Source organism: Balaenoptera acutorostrata, chromosome 9 (assembly GCF_949987535.1).
Source record: "Balaenoptera acutorostrata chromosome 9, mBalAcu1.1, whole genome shotgun sequence".
Lineage (NCBI taxonomy): Eukaryota > Metazoa > Chordata > Mammalia > Artiodactyla > Balaenopteridae > Balaenoptera > Balaenoptera acutorostrata.
In genome coordinates this window covers 108,852,226-108,870,837 of record NC_080072.1, presented here as the reverse complement: position 1 = coordinate 108,870,837, position 18,612 = coordinate 108,852,226, and the positions used below count along the sequence as shown (strand labels likewise).

Genomic DNA, 18,612 nt, shown 5'->3' with positions numbered 1-18,612 from the left:
TGCTTTGTTATCTCCCTGGCTGATGAATCAAGTTTACAGATCCAGATTTTAGCTCCTCTTTCACTTTTGGCACCAGGAACACCATTTCTATGCCTGTGCAGTGGAAAGGGGTAACAGAGATCCTCACTGGCTCATTCTGCCATGATGCTAAGACTGGTGTCCCCTTACATTGCTACTTCATGAATAACTCTAATTCCTTCATTTCTCCATTTGTCCAGGAACCTTACTCCACTCATGGCTATGGTGCCATCCCTAACCAGACTGGAATCTACAGTACACCATTCAACCATTCTACTTCCTACAACCCACCTGTAGACTTCTTTTATTCTGCCTCACCCATGTGGCAAACACTCAAGATGGGATCTATCTGAAAATCCCTTTTCTTATAGCAAGCCTATGATGAACACAGTGCAAGCATGGACTTTGGAGTAAAACAGCTAAATTTGAATCCCAGCTCTGCCATTCACTAGCCAAGTAACCCTGGGCAAGTTATTTAACTTCTCTAAGCCTTCATTTTTCTCCAGTAAAATGTAAATAATAATATGCATCTCAGAGTTATTGTAAGAACAAAATAAAATAGTAAAGGCAAAGCACTCAGCACAACTCCTGACACTTTCAATAAATGTAGTTATTATTAGATTCTGGAGAAAATCTCCAGATTTTCACCCTCAGCAAGACCCTCTGTGGGGCTTGGGGACCTTGTTTGTGAGGCCTTTCCTATTTCCCACAAGTGCTCTTGTAAATCTGCAACATTCTCTTCAAGCCATGCACCACAACTCTGACCCAGCAGGTAACTTTGCTTCCTATCTAGATGAAAACATTGAGAGTATCAGATGCCTTCACCATCAACTTACTGCCCTCATGAAAGCCCTGTATCAAATGTGGTTTTTCATTTTTTTTTTGAGTACATGTTGTGTGCCAGGCAGTGTTTTAGGTCCTGTGTATACATCAATGAACAAAAGAAACAAAAATCCCTCCCCTATATAGTTTACATTCTACTGGCAGAAAAGAAAATAATAAAATAAAGTAAGTAAATTACATTGTATCTTAGAAAGTTTTCAGTGTAATGAAGAAAAGTAAAATGCTGGCAGGATTACAATTTTAGATAGGGTTATCAGGAAAGTTCTCACTGAAAAGGTGGCATCTTAATAAAGGCAGTGAAGGAATGAGGAAATAGAAAGTACGGGTAGAGACATGCCTGGTGTGTTTGAGAAAAGCAATGACGCCAGGTCGGCTAAAGAGAGGTGAGTGAATAGAGCACTGTGGGAAGTAAGGTCACAGAACTAAGGAGGGGTGAGATTGTGTAGGGTCTTGTAAGCCATTACCAGGACATTGAATTTCACTTTGAGTTAGATGGAAAGCCTTTGGAGGATTCTGAGTAGAGGGATGACTTGAGATGTTAATTTTTTTTTTTTTTTTTTTTTTTTTTGGCTGTGTTGGGTCTTCGTTTCCGTGCAAGGGCTTTCTCTAGTTGCGGCGAGTGGGGGCCACTCTTCATCACGGTGCGCGGGCCTCTCACTGTCGCGGCCTCTCTTGTTGCGGAGCACAGGCTCCAGATGCGCAGGCTCAGAAGTTGTGGCGCACTGGCTTAGTTGCTCCGTAGCACGTGGGATCTTCCCAGACCAGGGCTCGAACCCGTGTCCCCTGCATTGGCAGGCAGACCCTCAACCACTGCGCCACCAGGGAAGCCCGAGATGTTAATATTTTAATGGCACCTCTCCGCTGCTATGTTGACAGTTGGCTGAAGAGATGTAAGAGCAGACTCAGGGAAACTAGTTAGGAGGTTACGGAAATAATACAGGCAAGAGATGCTGGTAACTCCTATCAAGGTAGTAGTAGTGAAAGTAGTGAGAAATGGTCAAATTCTGTATATATTTTGAAGAAAGTGCCAATAGTATTTGTTAATGCACTGAATGTGGAGTGGGAGCAAAAGAGAGGAATCAAGGATGATTCCAAGATTTTTTGCCTAAGCAACTAGAAGGATAAAGATCCAACAAATTAACTAAGAAGTACTGAGGGGATTGGGTTTTGGTGGGGAGGATAAGGATGAGGAGGAATTTAGTGTAGGGCACGTTAAATCGAAGATGCCCACTTGATATTCAAACAGAGATGTCAGGTAGATTACTGGAGTTTGACATTCGAGGGAGAAGCCCAGGCTGGAGATATACATTTGGAAGTTGTCAGCATATTTAAAGCCATAAGACAGGGTTATATCACCCACCAAGGGAGTGAGTGCAAACCTACTCTACAAACAGAGTAGGTCCAAGGACTGAGGAGGAGACAGTGAGGACGATTAGCAAAGGAGACTAAGACAGGGTGCCTAGAGAGGTGGGAGGAGAGCTGGGAGCGTGTGGTGGTGTCCCAGATGTCAAGTGAAGAGCATCCCAAAGAGGCAATGATCAACTCAGTCAAATGGCACTAAGCAAGGTTAGGATGGAGCATTGACCATTGGCTACAGCAATCCAGAGGTGATCCGTTACCTGGACAAAAGCTGTTTGGGCAGAGCAGTGAGAGCAAAAGCCTAACTGGAATGGATTTAAGAGAACTAGCTCAAATAGATACTTGTACTTGTCAATGTTCATACTTGTCAATGTTCATAATAGCATTATTCACGCTAGCCAAAAGGCGTTAACAACCCAGATGTCCATCAGTAGATGAATGGATAAACACAATGTGGTATATACATACATACAATGGAATAGGAAGGAAATTCTGATACGAACTACAAGATGGATGAACCTTGAAAACTTATACTAAGTGAAATAAACTAGACAAAAAAGGACAAATATTGCAGGATTCCACTTATACGAGGCATTTAGAATGCTCAAATTCATAGAAACAAAAAGTAAATGGTGGTTACCAGAGGCTGGGGTGAGGTACTGGGAGTTATCGTTTAATGTGTACAGAGTTTCTGTTTGGGATGATTTAAAAGTTCTGGAAAGTTCTCGACGTGGTCATGATTGCACAAGTGTGAATGTTCTTAGTGCCACTGATCTGTATGCTTAAAAACGGATAAAATGGCAAATTTTATATTATGTACATTTAACCATGCAACAACAAAAAATTTTTTAAAGGGAAAGAATTGGAAACAATGCAGACAAATCTTTCAGGAAGTTTTGTTGTAAAAGGGAGCAAAGAAATGGGACAGTAGAAGGAGAAGGAAGAGGTCAAGAAAGAATTTAAGAAGGGAGAAATTACAAGTTGTTTTGATGCCAGTTGTAATGAAGCTGGAGAAGGGGGGAAATGATAATGCAGAGAGCAGGGAGATAGCTCCAGGGGTGTTACTGAGTGAGCAAGAGGACATGGCCTGGTGCCAGGTGGCAGTGAGGCCTTGCTGGCAGCAGAGGAAGGGGCAGTCTCTGAAGGAAGGGCTGGGACTTCCCTGGCGGTCCAGTGGTTAAGACTCTGCGCTTCCACTGCAGGGAGTACGGGTTTGATCCCTGGTTGGGGAACTAAGATCCCACATGCCGCGAGGTGCGGGCAAAAAAAACGAAAACAGGAAACAAAATGAAGGAAATGCTGGGAGCAAGAGAGTTTCAACCACCCCACAGGAAGGAAGGCAGAGTCCCTGGATCCACACAGTGGGGATGGGTGGGTAGATGTGGTGATAAAGAGTCTGTCAAAATTCTCTTCTGACTGCTTTTCTTTCCTTTCTGATATAGGAAGGATGGTCATTGTGGTAGACAGAGTAATGGCCCCCCAAAGTTGTCACATCCTAATCCCTGGAACCTGTGAATATTAACTTACATGGTCAAAGGGAATTTGCAGATGTGATTAACGGTAAGGACCTTGAGATGGGAAGATTATGCTGGATTATCTGGGTAGGCCCAATCTAATTACATGAGTCCTTAAAAGTGGAAGAGGGGAATGAAATACTGCCACATGTTACAACACGGAGGAACCTTAAAAACATGCTAAGTGAGAGAAGACAGGCACAAACGAGCATGTATTGTATAATTCCACTTAGATGAAATGTCCAGAATAGGCAAATCCATAGAGACAGAGAGTAAATTAGTGGTTGCCAGGGTTTGGGGCTGGGGAGAATACAGGGTGACTGCTAAAGGGTACAGGGTTTCTCTGGGGGATGATGAAAACTGTTCTGTAATTGGTAGTGCTGAAAGGTGCACAATTCTGTGGATATACTAAAGATGACTGAATTGTACACTTTAAATGGGTGAATTGTATAGTATGTGAATTAGATCTTCAATAAAGCTGTTACTAAAATCAAACAAAACTGGAAGAGGGAAACAGAAGGTTGCATCAGAGCAACATGTGACAATGGATATAGGGTCAGAGAGTTGCTGACTTTACAGACAGGAGACCGTGAGCCAAGGAATGCAGGTGGCCTCTAGAGCCCGAAAAAGCAAGGAAATGGGTTCTCCCCTTGAGCTTCCAGAAAGGGACACAGCCTTGCCTACACCTTGATTTTAGCCCAGTGAGTCCTGTGTCGACGTTTTGACCTATAGAACTATAAGACAATATATTTGTGTTGATCTCAGGCATTACATTTGTGGTCATTCATGTTATGGGTCATCAACTGTGAGTGAGAGTAAAGAAGAGGTATTAGAGGTTTGACAGGAGAGGAGACGTTAGGAAATAGTCCTGTAGGAAAGCAAAAGAGTGAATTGACTAGGAAAATAGAGCACGATTACCGGCCAGTGTTAAAAACACGCCTAAGGGAGTTGGGAACTTCTTTTCCCCCGTGTAGATGGCTATTGTGGGAAGTCTGGTTTTTTATTACCCACAACTGGGCAGTATTTCATTGACTGTTTCATCCAGCGAGTGGATGCTCGGAGTAAGCAGGAGGTGGGAGACGGGAACCTGTCGTTTGCTTGGTTGGACTCGGTTTCTGGTCTCAGTTTCGGGGACACCCAGCAGTCGGAGTGCGAGTCGCTAAACAGAAGCCCACAGCCTTCTCTGGTACTCAACAGAGGAGTGAGCAATCTGTCCCCACACTGGAGGGAAGACCCACTGGGTCAGACATCGTGAGAGGTGGCATGTCAGCCTCCAAAGTGGCTCATAAGTACAACATATTGTGCTCTATGGGTGATTTAAGAGATCTTCCAAGGTAATTTCAACTACACCTGATTTATAAGATTTGTAACGTGTTTGTTGTATAATTTAGTTATTTTCCATGTTTACTATGGAAAATAAGACAAAAAAAGAAGGCGGCTAGATGAAACTGAGTATAGAAGCCAATGGCATGCGAGGAATGTTGGAGAGATATAAAAATAAGTAGAGCATACATGTTCTGAACTAGATAGCCAGGGAAGGAAGGACCAAGACATACCAAATATTCCTGATTCACTAAATATACGTGAGATACACCAAGCATCCAACGTTTATGAGCCACCCATAGATGATGCCCTTCTGACCCCACTTGTCCTCTGCCCGAGAAATGTAGGTGAAACCACAGCTAATGGACTTCCCTGGTGGCGCAGTGGTTAAGAATCTGCCTGCCAATGCAGGGGACACAGGTTCGATTCCTGGTCTGGGAAGATCCCACATGCAGCAGAGCAACTAAGCCTGTGCACCACAACTACTGAGCCTGCGTGCTGCAACTACTGAAGCTTGTGTGCCCAGAGCCTGTGCTCCACAACAAGAGAAGCCACCGCAATGAGAAGCCTGCGCACCGCAACGAAGAGTAGCCCCCGCTCGCTGCAACTAGAGAGAAAGCCCGCTCGCAGCAACGAAAATCCAACGCAGCCAAAAAGTAAATAAATTAATTAATTAAATAAAATTACCTGGGCTTCCCTGGTGGCACAGTGGTTAAGAATCTGCCTGCCAATGCGGGGGACACAGGTTCGGGCCCTGGTCTGGGAAGATCCCACATGCCGCGGAGCAACTAGGCCCGTGAGCCACAACTACTGAGCCTGTGTGTCTGGAGCCTGTGCTCCGTAACAAGAGAGGCCGCAACACTGAGAGGCCTGCGCGCCGCGATGAAGAGTGGCCCCCGCACGCCACAAGTCGAAAAAGCCCTCGCACAGAAACGAAGACCCAATGCAGCCAAAAATAAAATAATTAATAAAAAAATAAAAATAAAAAAAATAAAATAAAATTACTTAAAAAAAAAAACAACACAGCTACTCATCAGGGTAACTGATACAGGTATTTGCCAGGTATATTTGCCCCTGCATCATTCCAATAAACAAGTGTGTATGATGGCCCTATGTACCTTCAGTCTATGGGATCCCCTTGCTCAGACGCAACTGATTCCCATAAAGCCCCACCACCAGAGAGGAAAGCTAACACAACAGGGAAAAAACAGGAATATGAACATTGTATAATCCAGACTCAGGTAGTATGGTTCTTCCACCGTGCTCGTAGCTTATCCAATGTGTGTTCACATACACCACCTTTCCCCTTACTTCTCACTATGTGTTTTAAACTTTATTGATAAACTGTGGGATTTGAGCTTCTTAGTTTGGTCTATGCACTTTTCTCCTCTGTGGCCTCTGGGATAACTTTGCCTAATATGGGTCTTGGAGGTTATCACTGGCCCAAGGTAAATTCAGCATCAGGAGCTGACTTTAGAATCTTTGCAAACAATTGTGACTCTACTGTTTTGAAAGTATTTAATTTGTCATTTAGCCGATAGGTTGCAAAACTGTGTGCAATCATATCCAGACATGGTCAAACAGAGATTCTGGGAATCAGAGATGGATGTGGTAGCTAGTTATGTCTTTGAATAGTTTCTCATTGAGGAGGCAAAGTATCTGTTGTTCTATGTGGGAAAAGTGCATTATGTTGGACAAGGGAATTTATGATACTGGATGTATGGGAAGAAATATGTGTGTACCCTCTATGAGATTGTCTGCCTGGCATTCCCCCTTCTTCCGGAAATTGCCCCTTTGCATCCACATATCTGGCATAGAAGCTGCATGTTCTTAATGATGCCCATCGTGTTGATTTTGGTTGGTTGGTTTAGGGATGAGTACCTGACCTGATCTAAGCTAATAAGCCCCTTCTCTAATCCAGATCATTCAGGACCTTGCAAGATGAATAGGGCACTAAAGGTTCAAGATCTTGGAGGTTAGGTTAAGGATTTTGGATCAGGATGGTGGCAGTTGAAAATGAGAGTAGACAGGGTTAAGAGATAGTGAAAGGGAAAGAATCAAGCATTTATCCTGCTTTCTTACATGAACTATACCAACGGGTAATCAAATAATTGAAGAGGGGTGATTTCCCGTGTAGAAATATTGCAGCTTCTAAATGAAGAATGATTGAATTATATCATCATTTTAAAACTCCTAATGAATGAATTGATGCAGGCATTATTCATCAACAGCTGTTAACACTACAAAAAGAGAGACAAGCACACACTGTGTGTCTCCTAATGGAAAAATACACCACCACCTAGGAAGGTATCCTGCCAAAACATTAAACTCGAATCTGATAATACATCTAGATCTTACTACCAATTTATAGAAAATAACAGAGGACAAGGTAACACGTTAAAGTATGCCGTGGGGATGCAACTGACAAAATCTGTATTGTGGTAAAAACTAAAGGACAAACAACTAACTTCCTTAAATTAAAAAAAAAAAAAAATACTAGGCGTTCCCTGGCGGCCTAGTGGTTAGGATTCTGGGCTTTCACTACCATGGCCCGGGTTCAATCCCTGGTCAGGGAACTGAGAACCCGCACACCTAGCGGCGTGGCAAAAAAACCAAAAACAAAAAACAAAAAAAGGGAAAAGAAAGAAAGAAAAAATAAATACGGAGGACTTTCAAAAATGTACCAACCCAGGGCTTCCCTGGTGGCGCAGTGGTTGAGAATTTGCCTGCCAATGCAGGGGACACGGGTTCGAGCCCTGGTCTGGGAAGATCCCACATGCCGCGGAGCAACTAGGCCCGTGAGCCACAACTACTGAGCCTGAGTGTCTGGAGCCTCTGCTCCGCAACAAGAGAGGCCGCGATAGTGAGAGGCCCACGTGCCGCGATGAAGAGTGGCCCCCACTTGCCGCAACTGGAGAAAGCTCTCACACAGAAACAAAGACCCAACACAGCCAAAAATAAAAATAATAAATAATAAATAAAAAATTTAAAAAAATGTACCAACCCAAAAAGAATCTACAAAAGAGTGGATAGATGTACATGTATAACTGATTCACTTTGCTGTATACCTGAAACTAACACAACATTATAAATCAACTACACTCCAAAAAAAATTTATTTTTTAATTAAAAAAAAAATGTACCAACCAAACACAGTATAGCTCCTCACTGAAACATTTGGTTAAAAAAAAATGTAACATTTATGAGTCTATTGGAAATGTGTATACTAACAGGATATTTTATGACATTAAGAAATCATTGTTATTTTAAAATTGTGATTATGGCATTGGGAGTTTTTTTTGAACTCTTTTAGAAATACAGACTATTTACATAGAAAATCATATGATATCTGGACTTTTCTTCAAAATAATATGGGAAGGGGAAAAAACTGATGGGGGTATGGACGAGGCAATGTTGGCCATTGACTGGATTTGGGGGCTTGGGTGTTAGGTACATGTTTATATATTTTTAACTGTTCTTTCTATATTTTATATGTTTGAAATTCTCCACAATAAAGAAGATGTTTATATTAAAAGAAATTTGGAAAGCAAAATTGACATAATTTAATAATAAATCGAGAGAGGGAGGTGTCAGAGATGACCCTGGGTTCTGATTTTTGTGCCTGGTTCTAAAATGGTACCCTTCGGTGATTAGAAAACAGTGAGCAAGAACACTGTCTATAGAAGGCCATTCGTCTATCTTGGACATGTTGAGTCTGAGGTATTTCTGAGACAACCAAGCAAAGTGGAACTAGTAGGCAGTTAGACAGGCACATCTGGAGCTGGGTAGAGAGAGATGGACTAGCAGCGTGCATTTAAGAATCAGTGGCTTGGGTGGTCCAGTGGTAAAGAATCTGCCTTCCAATGCAGGAGATGTGGGTTCGGTCCCTGCTTGGGGATATAAGATTCCACATACTGCAGGGCAACTAAGCCCACGTGCCACAACTAGAGAGAGAAAACCCACACGCCACAACGAGAGAGAAGCCCATGTGCCATAACTAACACCCGATGCAGCCAAAAATAAAAATAAATTTTTTTAAAAGTGCATTAAAAAAAAAAAGAATGGCTCAAAGAGTTTATGTGAGTAGACAGGTTTGCCTGGGCACCAGTTCTTAAACTTGAGCAAGGGTCTGAATTACCTGGAGAGTTCATTTAAACACAGATCGCTGGGCCACTACCCCAGAGTTTCTGAATCAGTAGGTCTAGATATGACTTAAGAATTCACATTTCTAACAATTTGACAGGTGACGCTAATGCTGCAGGCTGGAGACCACATTTTTGAGACTCACTGGTCCCGGAAGATAGTATAAACACTAGTTCTCAACCCTGCATGCACATTGAGAATGTCAGCAAAGACAACGGAGAGAGTGTTTCAAGTTTGATCGAGTACTCAACAAATCCAAATGCTGCTCAAAAGTCCAGTAAGATGGGGAATTCCCTTGCGGTCCAGTGGTTAGGACTTGGCGCTTTCACTGCCGTGGGCCCGGGGTTCCATCCCTGATCAGGGAACTAAGATTCCACAAGCTGTGTGGCACCCCCCCCCAAAAAAAATCCACTAAGATGAGAGTGCAAATAAATATCCTCTGGATTAGCAACATAGAAATAATTGGTGACAGTAAGAAGGTAGAGTGAAGGGAAGATCAAATTAGAGGGGATGAGAAGTAAAGAAGGAGAAGCAAGAACAAAGAACAGTGAGTGCGGATAACATCTAGGTTTGAGAAGTCTGGCTGTGAATCCTGTGAAGACGAAGAAAAATAAGTGTTGTGGTGGGAGGCGAGGTGGGCTGAGAGCAAACAAAAGCATTAAGATCAAATCACTGAGACCAAAGCACTGCCTTCTTCCTTGAACTAAAAGAAAAAAATTAAACCACCAATTCCCCATCTGAAGATGAGTTGTATTTCAACAGTTTCATCTTAAAGATCTAACGAGTCTTCAAAAATCAAAAGGATGTTGTGACCAGATTTGACAATTATGAATAAAGCTGCTACAAACATTCAAAAAAAAAAATCAAAAGGATGGACTTTAATTGTGGATATTCTGGCATCTTGGAGAACAATGGGTAAGTCTACTGAAGCACAAGCTTCTTCCCTGACATCACAGGTCTTGGGAAGTTGCCATTCTACTAACTGATAAAATTGGCCCCCATATTCATTTATTTCATTAATCATGATTCATTCCTTAAACATTTATCAAATACCTATTATGGGCTAGACACTGTGCTAGGCTCTGGGATTAAAGTGGTGAATGATAAGAGGGAACTACAGTGGCAATTAGAAGAGTGTTGGAGAAATGCAGGGAGCTCTAAGAATCTATACAATGGGATCTAACACAGGGGAAACAGGGGAGGAGGCCTTGAATGAGTGGTTGTCGAAAAGAGAGCTGAATTCCATTTATATGAAATGTCCAGAATGGGCAAATCTGTAGAAGCAGAAAGTATACAGATTAGTGGTTGCCTAGGGCTGAGGAGTTGGGGAGGAAGGGAGAGTGACTGCTAATGGTAAGAGTTTCTTCTTGGGGCTACGAGAATGTTCAAAAATTGACTGTGGGGCTTCCCTGGTGGTGCAGTGGTTGAGAATCTGCCTGCCAATGCAGGGGACACGAGTTCGAGCCCTGGTCTGGGAAGATCCCACATGCCGCGGAGCAACTGGGCCTGTGAGCCACAACTACTGAGCCTGCGCGTCTGGAGCCTGTGCTCCGCAACGAGAGGCCGCGATAGTGAGAGGCCCGCGCGCACCGCGATGAAGAGTGGCCCCTGCTCGCCGCAACTGGAGAAAGCCCTCGCACAGAAACGAAGACCCAACACAGCCAAAAATAAATATAAATAAATTAATTAATTTTTAAAAAAAATTTGACTGTGGTGATGACTGCACAACTCTGCATACACTAGGAAACACTGAACTGTAACACATTAAATGGGTGCATTGTATGGTATGTGAATTATATCTCATAATGTTCATGTATATTGTTAAAAAAACAAAACTCAACTCAGTAAATTTGAGGATCTAATTCAGCTTATTCGATTCCTGAATCAGGTAGCATCCTATCTAGCAATGAGAAGTGTGCTCTGAGGGGCTGTACAAAATGGAAGGTTTTATAGGAAGAATGGGGGGGGGGGGGCAACGGATGTTTAATAAAAGAATAGAAAGGATTATTTTTAGGCCAGGACACCTTCTTCTGTGGGGGGAAGTGACAGCAAGGGTTTCATCATGCAGACTGCATCTTCTTCCTGCGGCGGGATGGGGTGGGGAATGGAGAGGGTCCATGTGACAGATTATTATTATTGCTGACCAGAAACTTCCAAACTGGCTGATTAAGATTACATTCCCGGTAAAGGTTGAAACTGCAATTAGGTCAGGTATTAAATCTAGGTTTGGTACCATGGGCTTTAGGAAAATTGACGCCATTTGGGCTTGGGGTTTTTCTCTTTATTTTATTATTATTATGTTATTTATTTATTTTTGGCTGTGTTGGGTCTTCCTTGCTGTGCGCGGGCTTTCTCTAGTTGCAGGGAGCGGGGGCTACTCTTCCTTGTGGTGCGCGGGTTTCTTCACTGCAGTGGCTTCTCTTGTTGCAGAGCACGGACTCCAGGCTCATGGGCTTCAGTAGTTGTGGCACACGGGCTCAGTTGTGGCTCGTGGGCTCTAGAGTGCAGGCTCAGTAGCTGTGGCACACGGGCTTAGTTGTTCTGTAGCATATGGGATCTTCCCAAACAAGGGCTCGAACCCGTGTCCCCTGCATTGGCAGGCGGATTCTTAACCACTGAACCACCGGGAAGCCCTGGTTTTTCTCTTTAAATACGTATATTATGCAGAAGAGATGTGTCGATTGAGAGGAATTAGCTAAGGAACAATGTATACATATACAGAGGGAGTAATGTGTGCACTGGAGGAAAGAGTGTGGCATTTTAGATGTGAAAAAAAAATCTGCATCTGGCATGTTCCTTGAAAGAGTATAATGAGAGTTGAAGCTGAAGCTATGTATTGAACAGGCCCACATTTGTAGCTGTGAAAGCCATGGTAGAAGTTTGAGATTTTATCCTAAAAACAATAGGAAGCCATTGTTGTGTGATAAGATCACTATGCATTGTAACTCCAGCTACCATGCAGAGAGTGAAGAGAAGGGCGGGGGGTATATTCGGGAAACCAGGTAAGTGGTGTTACAGTTCTCCGGGTACAAGGTATTGGTTGGTGTCTTAGACTGTTAACACAAGTTCGTGTGCCCGATGCACAGTGAGGCCAAACAAACTGAAACATCGGGGCCATGCAAGGAGATGAGGAGGCTCACGCCCTAAAAAGCCCCGAGCTCCCCGAAGGTCGAAGGTCGGCAAGGCACTTTTAAAAGCCAGGGTGGCAGGGGGAGCCTCAGGGTATGTGATCAGCTTATCAGCTTATCAATTCTCTGATTGTCTGATGCTGAGGCAGCAGGGTGGTGTCACAGGGGTTAACATTATCAGTCCTTAGGCTCCAGGAGGCCTGGGGCTATGTGCTCAAGGTTAACATCTTCCATTTATTGGAGAGGGGTTTTTTTTTACATCTGCAAAACAACTCAGGAAATGTGCATCAAATCCACTACTATCTAGGTACTTCGGAGAGGAGCTAAAGCAGAGGACCTGGGGGAAGGCCTGTGCTGGGAAGGCGCCAGGGGGTCCTGCTTGGTTACAAGATTACGATGGTGGTCGTAGGAATGGACGAATTCAGCAGGAGACCTGCTGATGGGTTGGAACTGAGATGTGGCAGAGGAGTGAAGTAGCCAAGCTGACGTGCTAACCGTATGGAGGATGAAATGGGAATACGAGAAGAGGTGCAAGTTTCAGGGTCGGGGGGCAAGACGAATTTGTTAATATAGTTGGAATGATCTAACAGGGGAGCAAGGGTGCTTTGTGCAGCACTGAGTTCTCCTCTATTGGAATTATCCGAGTTGGACTAGAGATCTTTCAGTTAAGTGTCCAGTGTTCTTGCTCTGAAATAAGTTGTGGACTAAGTAACTAAGTTCCCCATTCAGCCCTCATGGTCTACCACACGCAAGTGCCATTTCTGCCAGAATCTGGTCCCCCAAACAGCTCAGGGCTGAAATAAAACCCTCTCCGCCTGAAATTTGAATTCCTCAGAATCACCTACACCAGGTTAATAATTAAAGGTTCCTCATACTGTCTCCGTTTGTTTGTTTCACCTGTGTGCAGGATTCTGGTTTCATAAAATCCTCCCAGCAGTATTATTTAATCTAGTGTGGAATAAAGGTGTATATATTCCACCAACCCAAGGGCAAGTCTCTACTAGCCCAGGAGAAGGTGGGAGGCTGCAGATGCCACAGAAAGTGACCCTGCCCAAAGCCAAAACAGAGGAGAGGACTCCTACAAAGTTAATCTTTGTATATTTTCTCACACCCTCTCCAACCATCTAGCCCTGGGCCCTCAGGGTCCCACAGCCATTGGGTGGTTAATTGATCCTCCGGTCCCAGGGAGGGGGTGGGGTGAGAGAATGATAATTTTTAAATATAAAATGAAAAACAGAAAAGTACAAAAAGGGAGGAAACGGAGAAGAGACAAGAGAGTAATACAGGAAGAGCTGTATTTTGTGCCAGGGCTGCCACCTCAGTCCCCTGGGAAGCAGTAAGGACTTGCCTAGAGGTCCCTTATCGACTCTCTGATTAAATGCCCTAGGAGAGGTCCGCGGGATTTGTTTGACTGCTTTATTCCCACCCTGATCCTTCTCCAGGTATTACCTTGTGCACCTGCTCTCACACACACCAGGCCCTTCCTGAGACTTGCTCTGTCGCTGCCGTTCCCCTCCCAGGGTAAGCATTCCGCCTTCTTTTTCTTCTCCTTCTTCAAATCTCAGCACAAAACTTTCTGAGCCTCATTCGCATCTTCCTGACTTTCCTCATCTCTGAAATGGGAATAATAAAAATGATGGTGGGAATAACAGCAAAACCTACGTATGACGATTGCTGTGAGGATTAAACATTATATATACTTGAAAATCTGTTGGAAACCGCACAAGACTACACAATTTGACGTTGCTTTTTAATGGCCTTTATTTCTCACGTAGATTTCGGTGACTAGAAAGAGGAGGTGCTAGGGTGCTGGGGTGCTTGTCTCTCAGTGAGATCAATGCAAGACGTTGCCAAGTGTTTCAGAAGAAAACGCCACTCTACTTCAGACGGGGTGCCGGCCCACCTTGCACAAAGCCCTTTGGAGAAGTTTTTCGGTGCAAAAGCTGAAGGCGTGGGAAAACACAGCATGCAGCTGCGGAGCCCCCGGGGCGCTGCAGGCCGCACCCCCTCGGCCCCCGCGCGGCCGGCCGGCTAGCCTGGGGCGCGCTCCTGCCAGCCGCCCAGGGCGCCCCTCCGGGCCACCGGGCCCCGTCCGAGCGCTCGCCCGCCGGGCCGGGGACGCTAAGGCTTGGGGTCCCGGGAGTTTTAACACTTGACGCGATTTTGCAGTTGACCGAGAACTCTCAAGCCCCCCGCATACTCCCTCGCCGGAAAGCCAGGTTACTGGCGGTGGAACCAAATGAGACTCCAGGTGTGGAAGGAACAGGCATATTTGGGGAGCGGCTCTAGGTGCCCCCCGTGTTGGGGGAATGAGATGGATTTCTCCAGTCATTTCAGAACCGCACCTCCCGCCAGGTGGCCCAGGGAAATTCTAGAACAATCCTCGGGCGCCGAGAGGACGCCCCGGGCTGCAGAGGCCGCAGGGAGCCGGGCACCGGCCGGGCTTGGCTGCCTGCGGGGAGGCGGGCGCGGGAGCCCGCGGCGCACGGCATCCTCACCTGTCCGGGGCCGCCTCTCCGCAGGCCTCAGTTTCCGCGTGTGAGAAATGGGCTGACTACCAGCTCACCCTCTCACCGAGAGAAAGCGTCTGGGGTGTTCCGGTTCAGCGCCGCTACAGAAAGCACTGGAGAAAACAGGAGTTTGTTTCGCTTTTAGCTCAAAGAAGGAAAAAAAAAATGCAAGAAGCGTGCACCGTGCGCAGAAATGCTTGTCAAGGTTAGCGGGAAGCCGGCTGAGCGGACGGGTAGAGGAAGGGCGAATTGGTCAGGACCTAGGCGGCCTGTGAAGGTAACTCTACACGTGTTCACGAAGGCACGAAGATGCACGGCCCCTGTCAAAACCCGCGGGTGCGTCGGGAGTCCGAGCTCAAGCGACAGCGACCGGGAGCGGCCTCCTCTGCGCCTGCGCAGTACCCGCGTTTTCACCCCCGCCCGGAGCTCGCGCCCCGCCCCCGAGCTCGCTCCGCCCCGCCCACTTGCCCTCCCCATCCCCAGCCCGGCCGCCCGCGCAGAGCATTGTGGGACACAAACAAAGTGCCCCCAAACAGGCTGGAGTGAGCGGAGCGGCAACCGCGGCGGCGCCGGCCCGCACGCGCGCGGCGGCGGCTCCCTCCCAACCTCCCCCTCCCCTCCCCTCACTCCCCTTCCCCTTCCCCACCCCGCCCCGCCGAGAAAACGCGAGCCGTCGCCGCGCTCCCCAAACCGCCGCCTGCCCTCGGCCAACCGCCCCCAACGGCCGCCCGCGCGCGGCCCGCCGGGCCCCCTCGCTCCTCCCCTCAGGCCCCCGGAGCGCTCCCCTCCCGCCGCCTCGCACTCTCCCACCTCGCAGGCACGCCGCTGCTCGGGGCCGCCATGCCCCTGCCGCAGGCTGTTCACGGGCCTAGGCGCGGCGGCCCGAGATAGGGTCTCCTCCGCCTCCCGGGGGAGGAGAGAGGGAGCGGGCCGCGCGCTCCGCCCCCTCCCCCCGGGCTGCCGCCGCCACCGCCGCCACCACCCCCTCGCCGCCTCAGCCTGGCGGGGAGGAGGAGGAGGAGGAGGAGGAGCAGCAGGCCTCCGGGCCCTGGCACCGCCGCCCGCAGGTAACGGGGAGGGGAGGGCAGGGCCGGCCCCTCTTCGCCGCCCGCGCCCTCGAGCGCGCCCTCCGAAGGGCTGACGCCGCGCGTCCCCCATCTGGGCGCTGGACGGAAGGGAACGCCTGGTCTCGTCACCCCCTCCGCGCCGGGAGACACCCCGCAGGGTCCCCTCAATGGCATCTAAGCCTTCGGGAAGGAGACTGGCCTTGGGTCCCACCGTCCAGGAGAAATTGCCCCGATCTCCCAGGACGCCCCGCATCCGCACGCGCGTGTGCCCAGCACCCTAACCCCGAGGAGGCGGGGTGTTAGCGTCTCACCTGGTCGAGCCTGCAGCGCGAGACCCACTGTTCCCTCCTCTCCCCTGCTGCTTTTTTTCTCTGGTACTGGGAAGAAAAGGTTGGCACTTTCTTAAAAAACAAAAAATGAAAAAAACCCTTTTCTTCTTCGCTATCTGGGGATCAGTCTGCGTCTAGTCATTTTCTGCTGGCCTAACCAGAAAAGGGTTACCTGTGAGTGAAATGACGAGTACGTTAGAACTGATGAAAGGAAGCATGCTTGTGAGTTGTATGAAGGTTAACCAGAATTTAGAGTAAAGCCCAGTAAGTCTGCTTTATTGGGACTGACTTATAGAAATGAAGGCCAGAACTTACATTTTTTTCGACGTATAAGTAGATTTTCTGTTGGTTGGGAAGACATTCTCTTTAACTTCCTCTTATTTTCTGTTTTATTCGGATAAGCGGCTAATACCAAAAGCAGACTTCACAATTTGATAGATACCAATAGTTTGGATAGGTAGATTTTTTTTGCCTAGAGGGTTTCGGTCGGAATTATTGCATTTAAAAAAATATTATGTAAATCTTCATTTATACAGTTACTTACCCCCATTACTTCACTTTCACTGCCAATGGGTACTTAATTTTACCTAATGTAGCTTCCTAATCATGGAATGTGGCAATAATGAAAGGAATGTTTTCCTATAGTCTTGTATTTTAGGATGATTGCATTAATTATGAAAATCAGATTTACTTATTGTGCGCAGCACTGCTAGGCATTTTACATATCTGATGTGATTTTATTCTCAGAACAACCTAATGACTTAAGATATTATTACTTGAGTTTTACAGATGAGACAAACTCAAGTGATATCAAGTAACTTGCTTTAGGCCACACAACTAGTTAGTGATAGAGGTGAGATTTGTATCCAGATATAATTCCAGCGTAGGTGTGTTTTCTATCATTCCTCTCAGTACGGGTACGCTTTTTTTAAACTTAATTATGAAAAATGTCAGTCTCTTTGAAATTGAGGGGAAAATGCAGTGAACACCCCAGTACCTAGATTCAGTGATTGACATTTTTGCCGTTTCCCCCCCTCCTCCCTTTCTGTGTGTCTCAGTATGTAATCATTTGAAAGTAAATTGCAAACCCCACAACTCTCCAGTATTTCAGCATGGTTTCCTAAAACTAAGGACATTCTAACCCCAGTATCATTATCAACACCTTTCTAAATTAACAATCCATATGCAAATTTCCTTAGCATGCCAAGGTCTCTTTTGGGAAATCTACCCCTGCCCCCAGCATTGCATTTGTTGATTACGCCTCTAGTCCTTTTTTTAAAAGATGGGTGCCCATCTTTTTTTATTCTGACAATTAACCAAACCACTTGCTTTATAGAATGCTCCCACTTCTGGGTTTGTCTGTTTCCTAGTGGTGTCATTTAATTTATTCCTCTGTCCCCCTGAATTTCCTGTTACTGGAAGTTAGGTCTAAAGAAAAGCTTGAGTAGCTTAAGGAAAACTTTATTTGGCAAGAATATTTAATAGATGATGCTGTGTACTTCATGTTACGCCATTTAGGAGGTATTTAACGTCAGATTGCCACACTGTTAAGGATACTAAATGTGACCACTTGATCAAAGTGGTGACTACCAGATCTGTTATAAAGATGTGGTTTCCCTGTTTGTCATTTGTACGTGATCTTGGAGTAATACCTTGACACCAAGCAAATACCTGTTTCTGCCTACCCTTTGCTCAGTGATTTTAGCACCCATTGATGACTCTTGCTTAAATCAGTTATTTTATTGGAGATTTTCTGTCAGGAAGATTTCCTTCATTAACTGAGTGAACTAAACTTCCTCCTAAAAATGCTCATGTCCTCTCTCCAGTTATCAGTATTCAGAGTAAAGAGCTGGGGCGATAGTCACCCCCAATGGTGGCAAATAAGGGTGTTTTCTTTTTCTTTTTTATGGGGATAACTGTCACTGAGCAGGACCCCATGGGGCCTTCCCAGGACAGGCCTTCCCCCAGATCCTCTGCTTTGGCTCCTCTCTGAAGTACCTAGATAATAGTGTTTGATGCACATTTCCTGAGTTGTTTTGCAGATGTAAACCTACCCCCCTCCAACAAATGGAAGACGTTAACTACTTGGCGACCTTGAGCACAGAGCCCCAGGCCTCCTGTTGCCTAAGGACTGATAATGTTAACCCCTGTGACACCACCCTGCTGCCTCACCGTCAGACAGTAAGAGAATTGTGCACAAGCTGATCACATACCTCGAGACCCCCCTCCCTCACCTGGCTTTTAAAAGTACTCAGCCGAAACCCTTCGGGGAGCTCGGGCTTATTAGGGCCTGAGCCACCTCATCTCCTCGCGTGGCCCTGCAGTAAACCTTTCTCTGCTCCAAACTCCGACGTTTCAGTTTGTTTGGCCTCACTGTGT

The 18,612-nt window shown here is 46.1% G+C and overlaps 1 protein-coding gene and 1 long non-coding RNA gene across 8 annotated transcripts in view; one reads left to right on the top strand and one right to left on the bottom strand.

Annotated features, from left to right (window-relative positions):
• The window catches only part of LOC102999828 (uncharacterized), a 78,174-nt gene extending 62,392 nt beyond the window's left edge, over nucleotides 1-15,782 (bottom strand). Inside the window, exons 1-3 of one of the 2 annotated variants that reach the window (XR_009009174.1) lie at nucleotides 15,648-15,782; nucleotides 14,826-14,950; nucleotides 13,777-13,940 (exon numbers count right to left, since the gene is read on the bottom strand). This is a non-coding gene — a long non-coding RNA (uncharacterized LOC102999828). Of the gene's footprint in view, nucleotides 1-13,776; nucleotides 13,941-14,825; nucleotides 14,951-15,097; nucleotides 15,208-15,647 lie in introns of those variants that run through there. The other variant, XR_009009175.1, reaches the window with a different exon arrangement.
• The window catches only part of ZBTB44 (zinc finger and BTB domain containing 44), a 66,269-nt gene continuing 63,416 nt past the window's right edge, over nucleotides 15,760-18,612 (top strand). For 4 of the 6 annotated variants that reach the window (XM_057552220.1, XM_057552219.1, XM_057552218.1 and 1 more), the window contains exons 1-2: nucleotides 15,767-15,904; nucleotides 18,276-18,414. The gene's annotated coding sequence lies outside the window, so the exon portion shown is untranslated. Of the gene's footprint in view, nucleotides 15,905-18,275; nucleotides 18,415-18,612 lie in introns of all 6 variants that reach the window. The other 2 variants (XM_007183340.2, XM_057552222.1) reach the window with 2 other exon arrangements.